Source organism: Pelobates fuscus, chromosome 10, assembly GCF_036172605.1.
Source record: "Pelobates fuscus isolate aPelFus1 chromosome 10, aPelFus1.pri, whole genome shotgun sequence".
Taxonomy (NCBI): Eukaryota; Metazoa; Chordata; class Amphibia; order Anura; family Pelobatidae; genus Pelobates; species Pelobates fuscus.
In genome coordinates, this window is record NC_086326.1 from 46,790,863 (window position 1) to 46,804,718 (window position 13,856).

The window sequence follows — 13,856 nt, forward strand, 5'->3', positions numbered from 1 at the left end:
TATTTGTATATGTTAGTGTGTGTTTATTCCTGTGGGCGGGATTTGGAGGCGGGCCCTGTGGGCAGGCTTGAAGGGGGCCCAGACCTTGAGCTGTGTTAGGGGCCCCAAAATTTCTGATGGCGGCCCTGTGGGGAAGTGCTAACTGCAAACAGGAGATCTGCAGCTTTTGCAAACGGTTTTTATATATTCCCTCTAATGAAATTAAAAAAATGCAGCAATAAATGCGTGCATGTTTTCATTGGGAGTAGATCTACTAAATTGTGATTACTTGTATTTCATCAGTGGAGTGTCCCTTTAAAATATGGATTAAACGAGGTTTCCTCAAAAGCAAATAACAATAAATAAAATATCCACTATAGGACATTGTTACTTCCTAGCTTTCTGAATCCCCATTACACGTGCATTGTTAAAGACATTGTAATAGCATAACAGGGAATATCAAACAGGATAAAGTCCTTTATAAAGTGGAAGTATAATTGAGACACTCAGTTTGTGGATAAACACTTAACTATGGGAATAAAATAAAGAAGTCAGGGCTAAAAGGAAAAGAGGGTTATTCACCAAGGCAAATCTGCACAATTACAAATTTTTGTGAATTAAAACCAAATTGCTAAATTTAGTTTCATTTTCCAATTTTACCAATTAAGGAAGTCAAGCACATTGGTAAAGAGTGTTTTGGTTTTATGCATTCATTTTTTTAAACGCGGTTATTGTAATAAATTTGTACTTTTTCCCTAAGTAAAAATTTAATTTTTACATTTTTTTAATCCACTTGGAAGCACAGAAGGGGTAACTGTTTCCCCTAAACAATACTAAAAGCCTGAGACACCTTGAGACGGTCTAATAGGCTCTTTAAAAGATGGGTAGTACCATTGAGTAATATACATTATATTCATGTTTAACCCCTTAAGGACACATGACATGTGTGACATGTCATGATACCCTTTTATTCCAGAAGTTTGGTCCTTAAGGGGTTAAAGGTACTACACTAAATTTATATTGCTGTCTAGAGATGGCAAAACCCCATTACACAAAAACAGTAACCAACCGATCGATTTATAGGTCACATTAATATGTACCCACTTTACACACTTCTAGACACTTTCCCTCGATGAGGACATTCTCCAGCTCTTTAAAAAAAAAATGGGCGTTTGTATAAAAGATGATACAGGCTAAATAGTGTTATGTATTTATCAGACACGTATCTAAACTCACACAGATTTGAAACTACCATGTAATGTCATGCTGGGCGAAAAAGATTGCTATTCATGTATTTATAATCACCACTGCCATTAACACATTCAAATCACTTGCAGCAATACATCTATTAATGTATTAATATATCCAGACTTCTCAATAGTTACAATGTCAGAGAAAGCCCCCTTTCCATTGGAAAAGCATGTAGATCGGAGAAGGGCCTTAAACCAGGCATAGGCAACCTTTGGCACTCCAGATGCTTTGCACTACACCTCCCATGATGCTTTGCCAGCCTTCTGGGTGTAAGAGCATTATGGGGATGTAGTCCACAACATCTGGAGTGCCAAAAGGTTGCCTATCCCTGCCTTAAACCCTTTCCAGTTATATCAATACGTTTTTTTAAGGATATTCGGTTTAAACTTGAATTCAAAGCATGGGAAGCAATTTATTTATGCCATATACTTATACACACACTTACTGAAGTCTAAACCATATATTAAGGTGCTTTTCTGTGGATTTTTGGCATACTCAGTCTGTAATACTACTAGATAGAATTAAGGCTCTTATCTAGGCACTAAACTCTCAGCACTGGGGATGAAGAGACGCGCTTACCTCCTTCATCCCTTAAATTAAATGTGAAATTCCACAATATCTGGAGTGCAGCAGCATACCAAACACACCAGTTGTTGCGGCAATAATTTTAATGTTAAGTTAAAGACAAAAAGAATAATTCCCCCCCCCCCCCCCCACCAAACCATACATTTGCAGTATCCCCTCATCTTCATGTCAAATATTATTTTCCTTTTGAAAAACACATACAGTTTAATCTTTCAAGGGATTTGGATATACTGAACAGCATCAATGGCATTGACAGTCATTATCCTTATTCATAGATGGTGTCATTAGAAACAGGGAAGACAATGATTCCCCTGTGCTGTGAATGATGTTTTATGCATTCTATGGCAATGCCAACTCTTACAGAAAGTGTGATGTCTCAGTACCATCCCTTTGTTTTTAAATCAATCAGCAAACTTTATGCATACAAAATCCATAGACAGTTTTCCTCTGAAATATTAAACAGGATAGAAACAGCAGGGAAGCTTTCTAGTACTGCCAAAGCCTGACATAATACATATATACATACATACATACATACATAATACATATATATATATATATATATGGCTGGCAATATGCATGATCAACATGAAAATAAAAATTAAAAAGTACAATTAGACACTAGCAATATCAGAGTGTACAAAACCCTGCCAGCATAGGTAACGTCAAAGAGAAATAGACTCAGAAGATCTAAAAACATAAAAATACTGGACAGTTGGAACAAAAAAACCCAAAAACGAACATTTGCGTTCACATTTGAGTGCAGAAATACTTTGCTATTTTATTGGTTTTCCGGTAATTCATCAAAAATAAAATTAAAAAAAAAACACAAGTAGAATGACGTCATAGTCAAACACATTGTTGGGTACTCCTCTGGCAAATGAGATTACTGCAGGTAGGTTGCTGAGCACCACCACCATGCACACACCCCATGGCAATAAAATATTTTAGAGATTCAATTTCCCATGTGTTTGACATTACCTACAGGTTCTATAACAAAAATTATCATTCATATTCCTACTCTACCAGAGTGATCCAAACATAGAAACAAGAGAATCTGGTGCTAGAACACCCACCCAATGAATAAAGTCATATAATTCATAAAGAGACGAGAGAGGAAAGCATTGTATACCGACCAAAAGTTATTTTTTTAAATTAATCTAGAATTTTTTTATTATTTCTAAAATTCTATAACTATAAATTAACAAACTTACCCAACTTTATTCTAAGAGACCCGATAAAGCCGAATGATCTTCTAAATGGCCAACATGCTGCCAAAGATCAGGGATCAATCACAAGATCGAGAGGGTATGCGAGTAGTAACCTTTTAGCCGACCTCCTGTATTCTGGACACTTTTGGTCAACAAATGACTGATGAGGAAGAGGTGGCAGAATCCGAATAGAAGAGGCATATCCGGTACATCAGCAAAGTTAGCCACACTGCACGCTAACTAACAATATTTTTTTAAACTGGAAGAAATGTCCTGCGGGATAATAGAGAGAAGAATTTTATGATCATGTGAAGATGTGTGCAAGAGCATCAATTACCCACAGCACCTGAGGAAAAATTATAATCTCTTACAAAACCTAGAAAGTTGGGACCTGCTTTCCGACGCTAGCAGTCCAGGGATTTTGCCGTGTCTCCTCTTTATGCGGTCACTGCGGTTATTTAATTTTTTTTAAAGCTAGAAATAAGAACAACAACATACTTCTACCAATAAATTGCTGCCTTAAATAAATCTCCATAAAGTTCAGGTCCTTTAACATTTTCTGTGCCAAATACATACATGTAATTTTTTTCCATACATGTTTTTAGGGAGGGGGTGTTTCTGAAAATTCCATTTTAAATTTGTTTACCAAAAAAAATTTTTTTAAAAATATTCCAAATAAATTATTCTTATTCTATACTAATAACATATCACAAAAATGAATGTTTAAGCTATGTAAATTTGCAAACAAAGATTGTATGCAACATATATGGAATTGGCCGATAATAACAGAAGTTTGCACCCTTTGTGGTTTTCATAGTTCAGTTAAATTTTAAAAATAAATAAATAAGAGAAATCTTCAAATAGAAGACTGCAAAATAGGATTTACGGTTTCTGACTGCATCCCAACTGAGTCTTGGCATTTAACATATACAAAATATTTTTTAGTACATGAAATGTTCCCTAACCAAGTCAACCTAAACTATGGTGGGATTCTGCAACTCTCTAAAATGTATTCTATGAAACTGAATATGTTCTGATTCAGGCTAAAATTGCTGGACTTCTATGTGATATAGATATTTCTGTTGAAAACAAAAGTTGTCTCTTGGATATTTTGGTACATTGTTACCACAGAGTATACACTTTGATCCAAAGTTCAAGTGTTTATCACAAGTAAGAGTGTGCAATATATGGACAATGAAATAAGAAAAACAAAATGTTCTTTTTTTAATGCTGCAGAAAAAATGAAAACAAAGCTTGTTTTTTGTTTACTAAAAATATTGGCAATTGGCAGTTGAAGTTAAAGGGACACTATAGTCACCAGAGCAACTACAGCTTATTGCATTTGTTCTGATGAGTAGAATCATTACCTTCAAGCTTTTTTTTTTTTTAATTTATATTTTGTTGAGATTTTGCATCAAAAAAATACAACTAATACAGAGTATGTCATGGAGGCATACTGTATTCTGTGCCTCTTCTATATGTCTTAAATTTCAAAAGTTCTGCTGTTCTTTTATACATGACACATAGGCTGCCTTCAATCGGGGTTTGTTATAGTCTGGTGTGTGTCTTCGTCTCTTATGAGTTGTTTTGTGTTGTCTATGTTGTGTAGTCTCGTGTGGCTATGATGTTGGGCGTCTGGGCTGTGTGGTTCTGCATCTCGTAGTGTGGTTTATATTATGTCTTATAGCAGGTCTGGGGGGCACAGTGTCATAGGTTACTGTCCATGTCGTCCAAGTGTGAGGCTGTCTCCCCTCCTGATTATGTGAGTTATTGTGTAGACGATTAGTCGTGTTGTCTGGTATGTGGTAAGTCAAGTAGTGGGTCAGTCCTTGTTGTAGGGCTGCTCATCTCGCAGGCTCTCATTTGCCCCTTGTTTGCGCTCTCAGGGTCAGGCCCCAGTGTTTTGTCGGTCCTCGCCCGGTGAGTTTATGGTCTTCCAGAACACCGTGGGGTCTTCCCCGGCCGATAGTGTAAGTATCTCATGTCCCCTTTGGACGTTCAGCGTTCCATCTTCTCCCCAGCGATACCGGACATCTGCCTCTCTCAGTTTCTTGGCTACTGGAGCCAGTTGTCTCCTTGCCACTAGTACCCCGAAGGGAAGGTCTCCATAGATCGTCACGCAGCAGCCCTCTAGCCGGAATGACTTGATCTCTCTGGATCTGTTGAGGATAGCGGTCCTCACTGCAATGTCTCTGGAAATGACTATTGTGTCTCTCGGAGCCCCTGGAGGTGCTGTTGCCGCTTTCCGCACTCGGAACGCCGAGACTAACATCCCCTTGGTGTCTTTGCTCTTTAGGCCCATCGAGGCCACCAGCCTCTGGGTGAAGGGTAGCAGGGCTTCGTCCGACACCGTTTCCGGTATTCCCCGCATGCGGACATTTTTGCGTCTGTGGCGGGATTCCAGTGCGGTCACCGACCGGGTAAGTTTCTGCACCTTTGTGGCCAGGTCCTCTATTTGGTTGTGGGTGTTCTGCACCTGGTGTTCTCGTGTTTGCTCTTTATTTTCAATTTCGGAGATCCTCTTGCGGAGGTCTCCTATGTCTGCTTGGGCCTCTTTCAGGTCCGATTTCCAGACTTGCCTTATTTCTTGCAGGAGGTTTTTTATGTCTCCCTTAGTCACTGGGGAGGAGTCCTCCTCGGAGTCCGTTTCTGGGTAGTCTTCTCCCGGCTCGGGTGAGGAGGATATGTCTCCCTCCTCTTGGGATGCGTCTGAGGCCTCCTCTTCAGCCCGGGCCGCGGGCGCCATTTTGGCGGGAGCCGCGGTTGCGGCTGCAGGTCTCTCAAAGGAGAGCCTTATGTCCGGCATTCTCGGCATCGCTGGAGGCTGGTATTTTCTATTTTTGCGCCCCATGGCAGTCTCTGTTGGAGGGTGGGTAAGGATATCGCCTGTGGGACTCCTGTATGTCTGGAATATCGCTATATTTGGGATTCTGTCTCGGAGCTCCAGAGGTTTGCGTCCGCTCTGTTGCTCGGCTAGCCACGCCCCCTACCTTCAAGCTTTTTGCTGTAAACACTGCCCCTGATCTACCTCATTCACAGTCTCGGTCAATCCTATGGGGAAGCATTGTGATTGGCTCCGACCACCACTTCTGCTTATGTCAGCAGACAGGGGCAGAAGTAGCAGCTGCCGACATGAATACAAGTAAGATTCTACTATATTTAGGGTGGCAAGAGGGGCCAGGGTGCCAAATGGTGGTTTTAACACTATAGGGTTAGAAATTTAGGTTTGTGTTCCTTACCCTATAGTGCTCATTTAAGACCTCAAACCAATTTATAGTAAATACAAATGAAATAAAAAGGTTTATTTCACATCCTGTTAATGTGAAACATCTCTTAACTTTCCATGTAACCTTTTGTTTTGTTAAAGGAACACTATAGTCACCTAAATTACGTTAGCTAAATAAAGCAGTTTTAGTGTATAGATCATTCCCCTGCAATGTCACTGCTCAATTTACTGTCATTTAGGAGTTAAATCACTTTGTTTCTGTTTATGCAGCCCTAGCCACACCTCCCCTGGCTATGATGGACAGAGCCTGCATGGGGAAAAAAAAAAAACTGGTTTCACTTTCAAACAGATGTAATTTACCTTAAATAATTGTATCTCAATCTCTAAATTGAACTTTAATCACATACAGGAGGCTCTTGCAGGGTCTAGCAAGCTATTAACATAGCAGGGGATAAGAAAATCTTAATTAAACAGAACTTGCAATAAAGAAAGCCTAAATAGGGCTCTCTTTACAGGAAGTGTTTATGGAAGGCTGTGCAAGTCACATGCAGGGAGGTGTGACTAGGGTTAATAAACAAAGGGATTTAACTCCTAAATGGCAGAGGATTGAGCAGTGAGGCTACAGGGGCATGTTCTATACACCAAAACTGCTTCATTAAGCTAAAGTTGTTCAGGTGACTGTAGTGTCCCTTTAAGGCTAGGTCAAGCTGAATGATACATGCTAAGCACAGCAAGATCCAGACATAATCTATTGCAGGAAGCACTCATTTCATATTCACAGCTAATGTGCTATATAAATTGCAGGTGATCTGTTAATTGCCCAGCTAATGAGGCTAACGATCCATTACAGGAGTAGGCAACCTTTTAGCAGTACCGTGCCAAAACAGTCCTTGGCGTGATGGTCCCATTTTTTAAAAATCGAGGTGCAAATGTTGCCATATTCTACTTGTGTTGGGTGCTGTACTTGCTTTGTAGCGTTGGATTTGTGTGTATGTGTGTTGTTAGATTGTATAGGTTTATGAGTAGTTTGTGGTATTGTGCAGGATACCTATGAATGTGGGCTGTGTGTGGGAGCTGCTTGTGGAATTGTGTTTGTGTATATACACGTCACATTGTGTGCTTGGTGGTTTGCGTATGTGTGGGGCTGCTTGTGTTATTGCATGTGAAAGGCTGCTTGTGGGGTTGTGTGCTTGTATGTGAATTGCCAGTGGTGTTTTTGCAAAGGCACCTCGAGTGCCATATGTTGCTGACCCGTGTCTTATTAGACAGTGTTACCAAGTATTGCTAAAGTAAAAGGTCTTACAAAAAACTCACGCCCCATGTCCTAATATTTTTCTAGGAAGGACTAAGAGATAGAAAAAATGGAATCAGGAAGATGCACATACGTGAGAAGGTGATCTTAAGGATGTAGAGGTAAGAGCAGCTTGGATGAGCAGTGGTACAGTAAGAAGTGAATGAGGAAAGGTAGGGAGGTTTGAATACCAAAGAACGTGAAAGTGAACAGGTCATGATTGAATAAGATTGCATTTTTCTAACCATCTGGCTGGACTCATGTTATACAATTAATTAAATGTTCCTTCCCTTAATAGTATTAAACACACACATTTTACTTTTTTCCCCATTACTCCATCGCCTGCTGAGACCAATCAATCATGTTTTCAGTGGGTGTTACACTTCCTGTTTGGGGAGCATGGACAAACTTTCCCTGCACACTGTTGGCTTTATGGTATGTAAATAAAATATATTTCTTCTCTTGCTCTCTCCATTCCCAGGTTGCCTGCTGTTGCAATAAGTCATTCTTGCTGCTTCTCTCCACATCGTTGTGTTCACAAAGAGCCTGCCCCTCCTCCCCTCTTCCCTTTGCAGGTATTGCTTTCACTTACACTGAAGACAAGCAGGGGAGATCCCCAGAAGAGGGCTTCCTGATAACAGACACTCAAAACACAACATTTTCATAGTTACATGGCTGAAAAGAGAGACGTGCATCCATCAAGTCCATCCTCTCTCACCTGCTTATTGTTTTTACTATAAAACCTTTTACTTTGCCTTAGACTAAATCTCCTTTCTTCCAGTCTAAATGCGTGACCTCATGTCCTATGTATAGTGCTGTTTATTAATAGATGGCCAGACAATGATTTGTACTGGCCCCGAATATATTTGTATAATGCCATCGTATCCTCTCTGAGGAGCTGTTTTTCAAAATTAAAAGATATTTAAATGTGCACAATATATTCAAAGTGTGGTCTTATCAGTGATTTCTAGAGAGACAAGATTATATTTTTATCCCAAGCTTTTCTTATCTCTGTGCCAATCGGCACATAATGAATTGAGTGAGTGGAGGAGGAAGGGTCTGCTTTGTAAACTCTGATTTTAGACAAAAGCTAGACATTTGCGAGAAATTCTTAAATTAATCAATTATGACATTGCATTTGTCATGACAAGTGCACTGTACAAGAAAGGCCATTGGAGGTTTTGTAGTAAGGGGTACATGAGCAGATTGAGACATTGGGTTTGTTATGTACAGCAGTTTTTGTTGAAGTGGGAGAATGGAAAGGCAGGAGGAGGAGAACATATCTGTCAAGCCTGGTAAAGATGTAAGATTTGTTCGGCATATACGGACATCACTTTAATAGTAATAACTGGGGTGAATAAAAATGGAACTGCCCCATACAACATGGTGGAAGCGTGGCATTAAAAGAAAAACAAATGTATATAAAAGCATTAATTATTTTTATTTTTTTTGAGTACTGACTGATTATTTGTATTTTCCACAAACCACCACTTTTTAGTCTGATTTAAAATTCCTTTGGAAAACGGCTGCAGGAAAAGCTTGCTGACGCACATAATTATTTAAAATTACTCTGTACACCTGTGTGTGACCTTTCCAAAGTGAGTGTATGGGGAAGACCAAACTAAATTGGTCAGAGTTGCGCCAATAAGGAGCCAGGGCCGAAAGTTACTAGCACCACTTCTCTTTGCATCCTGACACATAATCATAAAAGGCCAATCACACCCAAATGCTCTTGGAACCATCTATAGTGTTCTCTGGAATTTACATACATACCTATAGACAGAGCTGAACATTTTCACATATCTAATTGCCTAGGAGAAGTAAGAAAATATTACAGATGGGTAAAAATAAAAAACAAACAAAAACAACAAATTACACTGAGTAGACCAGTAAATATTCCCTCAAGACCAGTAGCTTTTCCTGCCATGCAGGCACACCAGAAGATTTCCCAGGGCCAGTCTCTGGATACATATTTTAACACACAATATTTTACATTAGTGTATACAAGTGTGTATAGACACACACACACACACACACACACACACGATCAGTAACATAAAATAATTCTACAGTTACACTTTGCTACATGGTTTCAAGCTCTAAATAAAAAGCAGAAATGACATTTCATTGGAGGCCGCATGTTGTTAGATTGTAGATGACTACACAAATATTCAAACATGTCCGTCTGTCACGACTTATAAGGCAGATCTGTTAAGATTAAAAATAACTATGCCAGCTAACAGATTTATCGCAGCGGATCATGGATGCACACACACTACCTATTCAGCCCACACATATATGACATTATATGTACTGTATGTACAATATTATCCATAATGAATGGGATCCAACAGCCCACAGCAATTAATCTGCTTTACTTTTAACAAGTGTTCTCCAAAATACATTTTTATTATAGTGAATATTATGTATTAGTGACCTGTACAGCCTGCTGCTGCAGAGTTTAGCACCTGCTACGATCAGTTGGCTTATTCATTGGCTGGTTGCGCCTGATGGGGATTGCACTCAAAAGCTGCAGGACTACCTGAGGTTACAAAAATAATTTGAGATATTGTTCACGCAGATGTGTGATGGGAATTGTAGTCTGCAGATGCTGCACATCCTGAGATTTTCAATACCGGACGAATAATCATAATAATAATAATATTTGGAGCATAGAGAGAAAAGATAAACACACAATTGCCTATCACATTTGAACATTTAAATAAAAAGATATTTAAAAAATAAATATATATATATATATATATATAAATCCCTTTCGGCAATAGATATACAGAAGATGATGTGGTATAATGAGTCAAGTCTGAAACTACCTGTATTATGAACATGGTCATTAACCCTTAAAAAGAGGGAGAAAATTAAAGATCTGGAGTTGTAACATTTGTTTTGCCCTTTGCATCCAAGAGGGATTGAACTGAGCTTTCATGTGCACAGGGGATATCACACCCTGGCCTGGCACTCCAAGGGTTACAGGCAATTTCAAAATTGTTGCTATACAGAACGCTGCAAAAGGGTGGATCAGCTGCATGCTCACAGCAGATGATCATAGAATAGCATTACAGGCCTACAATGTTGCAACAGAATGGAAGAAAACAGGATTGAAGCAACGCTAGCATACTGTATGCAATTACTGGAAATAATGAGGAAGCAAAATAGAAATGATAAGAATGGACTAACCTTGCATGCAGGATACATCACCATTACACACTGCTTGATCTGTGCATAGTACCATTCTTGACTTGCAGTGCAATTCATTGTAGCACCAGCAGGCTCTTAGCACAGCTAACAAGATTTCATCATTCCCTGTGTATACAGCACACTAGATATAAACCAATCCATCCCTTCTCTAGGTTTTTAATGTATTTCCCCCACAAGTCTGTGTACAAAATAAATGCTGCAATAGGAGATATTCCAGCAATCAAGGGAGGCAGGTAACACACAGGAAAAAAAAAATAGAGGATAGCAGATATTGCTTACCACATGTACACGCCCACAAAGTGAGGATTCAGGCAAGCCTGCTTAGAAAAGATGCTATTGCTAAGGATGCAGGAAGGATGCAGCCTCCCAGTGATGCACCGTGAATCCTGTGTCCTCCTAAGGGAATGAGCTCATAGCAAGCTTGCAGCAATTTCCTATCAGCCATTGGAGTACCGATACTTCTCGGAGTGCAAGCACGTCATCAAGTGCACACTTCTAAAACTGCAAGCATTCTCTGTGTGCAGGCAGAGAGCTTGGAAGGCAAGGCTTCGGCAAGATGTTAGGATGGGGAATGAAAATAGATACAATGTGTAGAACACAGCAGGAAGGATGCTGTAGAATGCTCAAATTCCAGATCAGCCGTAACGTTCTGATCTAGAAGTTAACTAAGGGTTGTAGTATTTAAAAATAAATAATTTGTAATACTTATGTTTAAATGTACAAGATGCATGGATTTCAGGGAATTCTATGTAAATTAACCTAATGCAGTGTAAAACACTCCGGGGGGAGAGCCCTAGGTTATGTCAAATTATACTCCCAAATAGTTTGCCTAAAAAATAGGGGAGAGTGTGATCAACGACTCTGTAGCAAAATTACTTCACTGAGTTGCAATAGTTCTACTGCTTAGTGTGTTCTTCTTTTTTTCACATCACACCTCCCAACATTTCGAGTGGGAGTGTGGCCAGGGGCAGAGTTGTTCTGAGAAATATTTAGTGACCTATTGATAACAATTTATGCAACTAAAATGTAACATGAACAATGTTAAATGGTTTTTCCAACCTTTTTTTTATTTTTATAAAATAGAATAATAGAATAATGCCCTATCATAAATTTGTGTTTATCTCTTTTACAAATGATGCTCTATTTTTATTTAAATATATATATTTAGCAACCGACAACGGAGTCCAGTTCCAGCCAGGCATCGCCATGACATACATTGCACACTTATGTTCATTGACAAATAAAGGCAGCGTTTATAACCATGATTGACAGGATATAACTAAATAGGAGTTCTTAATCTCAACATCAAAATGTATTTCCCAAACTTCAAAAACATGCACGTATCAAATGTATGGGATACATAATAGACCATTGAAAATCCTGAGAAGTAATGGTCCATTTAAATCAGGGGTGTCTTGTAGAACTACGACTCCCATGATGCTGTGCATGCCTATGACAGAATGACAAAGCATCATGGAATCTGTAGTTTTAAAACCTCTGGGGCTCTACCTATTGTACACCCCTGATCTAAATGATGGCTGCTCCCTGATGGAAGTTTCCACAGATGGCTTAATCATATTCTCACATATGTGTGGGAACACAATAATGAGAATAGGGATTCCTCTTTAAATTTACTTTAATAATTCTGGGTTCATGCCCCTATCTAGCCCATTGACCACTTCAGACCTAAACTCCCACCCTTTCTAATTCTAAATATATTTTTAATCACAAGAATAATAATAAAAGCAAACAAAAAAAAACCCACACATATACATTTGTTTATTTTTTACCCCACCCACAGCACCCCAGACACTACCATGCACGCCACCCACACACAAACACACACTGCCCCCAAACACTACCTCAAACATACAGTGTACCCTCCACACACACTGCACCCCTCACACACAGTGCACCCTTGACACACCCTGCACACCCTGCATCCCTCACACAAAGGACACCCTTCACATCCCTCCCCCCCCACACACACACACTGCATCCCTACACACATTAAATTCCACACACACACACAACATCCCTTAAACACACACCCTAGATCCCATACATAACTATGGATCCTCTACCTACACACACTAGAATCCCTATGCACACTCTGAATCCTACACACACACACACACACACACACACACACACTATCCTACGCACACTCTGGGTCCTCCACACATACTATATCCCCTATGAACACAATAGATCCCCTATAGGAATACACTGTACCACCTACACACACTACATTAATGACATACACACTCTGGATCCCCTATGAACACACTAGATCCCCTCCCCTGTAAGCAAAGACAAACAAGTTACAACCCCTACATCATCATTACACACATACACTACAGCCCCTATGCACACACTCGCTACTCATCCCTTATACTCACACTCTTTCTCTACAGTCCCTAGCCATACATATTACACCACAAACACAACACAACTAAAACGGGGACAAGTCCTGCCTGGGGAAAAAAAGTGTGGGAACTCACCCAAGATCCACCTCCCACCTAAAAAAAATATACGCTCATATGCATATATATAGCTGGGTGAAGGGGTGACAGTGTATGGAGGCTGAAAGTAATTGGGTATGGGGATATTGTATGCAGTGGGTGTCAGTGTGTGTATGGGGATGATAGAGTGTGTGTGTGTGGGTGGGTGACAGGGTGCGTGTATGGAGAGGTGACAGGGTGTGTGAGGGGGCTGTGACAGGGTTTGTGGGGTTGGGGGGCTGTGATGGTGTGTGGGGAGACAGGGTGGGGATGGCTGTGACAAGGTTTGGGTAGGAAGGCTGTGAGAGGGTAGGGGGCTGTATGGTGGGAAGGGGGTCTGTGTGGTGGGTAGGAGGGTAGGGGGGCTCACTGACAGACACACACACTCACAGACACACACTGACAGATGTACACACACACAGACTCACTGACAGACACACACACGTTTCCCCCAAATAAACACTCACAGATTATTTTTTAAAATCCACCTAGCCTCCCTACATTTGGGAGAGCTTTGTGGATTTTTTACCTGGGTCCAGTGGGGCTGCTGGCCGGGCTGTGCTGGCAGGAAGGCAGGCAGGCGGTTAAAGTCC

General features: G+C 40.2%; 1 protein-coding gene across 1 annotated transcript in view; it reads right to left on the reverse strand.

Annotated features, from left to right (window-relative positions):
- Positions 1-10,825, reverse strand: part of JAKMIP3 (Janus kinase and microtubule interacting protein 3) — a 126,818-nt gene extending 115,993 nt beyond the window's left edge. The window contains exon 1 of the mRNA XM_063434585.1: positions 10,739-10,825. The gene's annotated coding sequence lies outside the window, so the exon portion shown is untranslated. The remainder of the gene's footprint in view (positions 1-10,738) is intronic.
- Between the last annotated feature and the right edge of the window lie 3,031 nt (positions 10,826-13,856).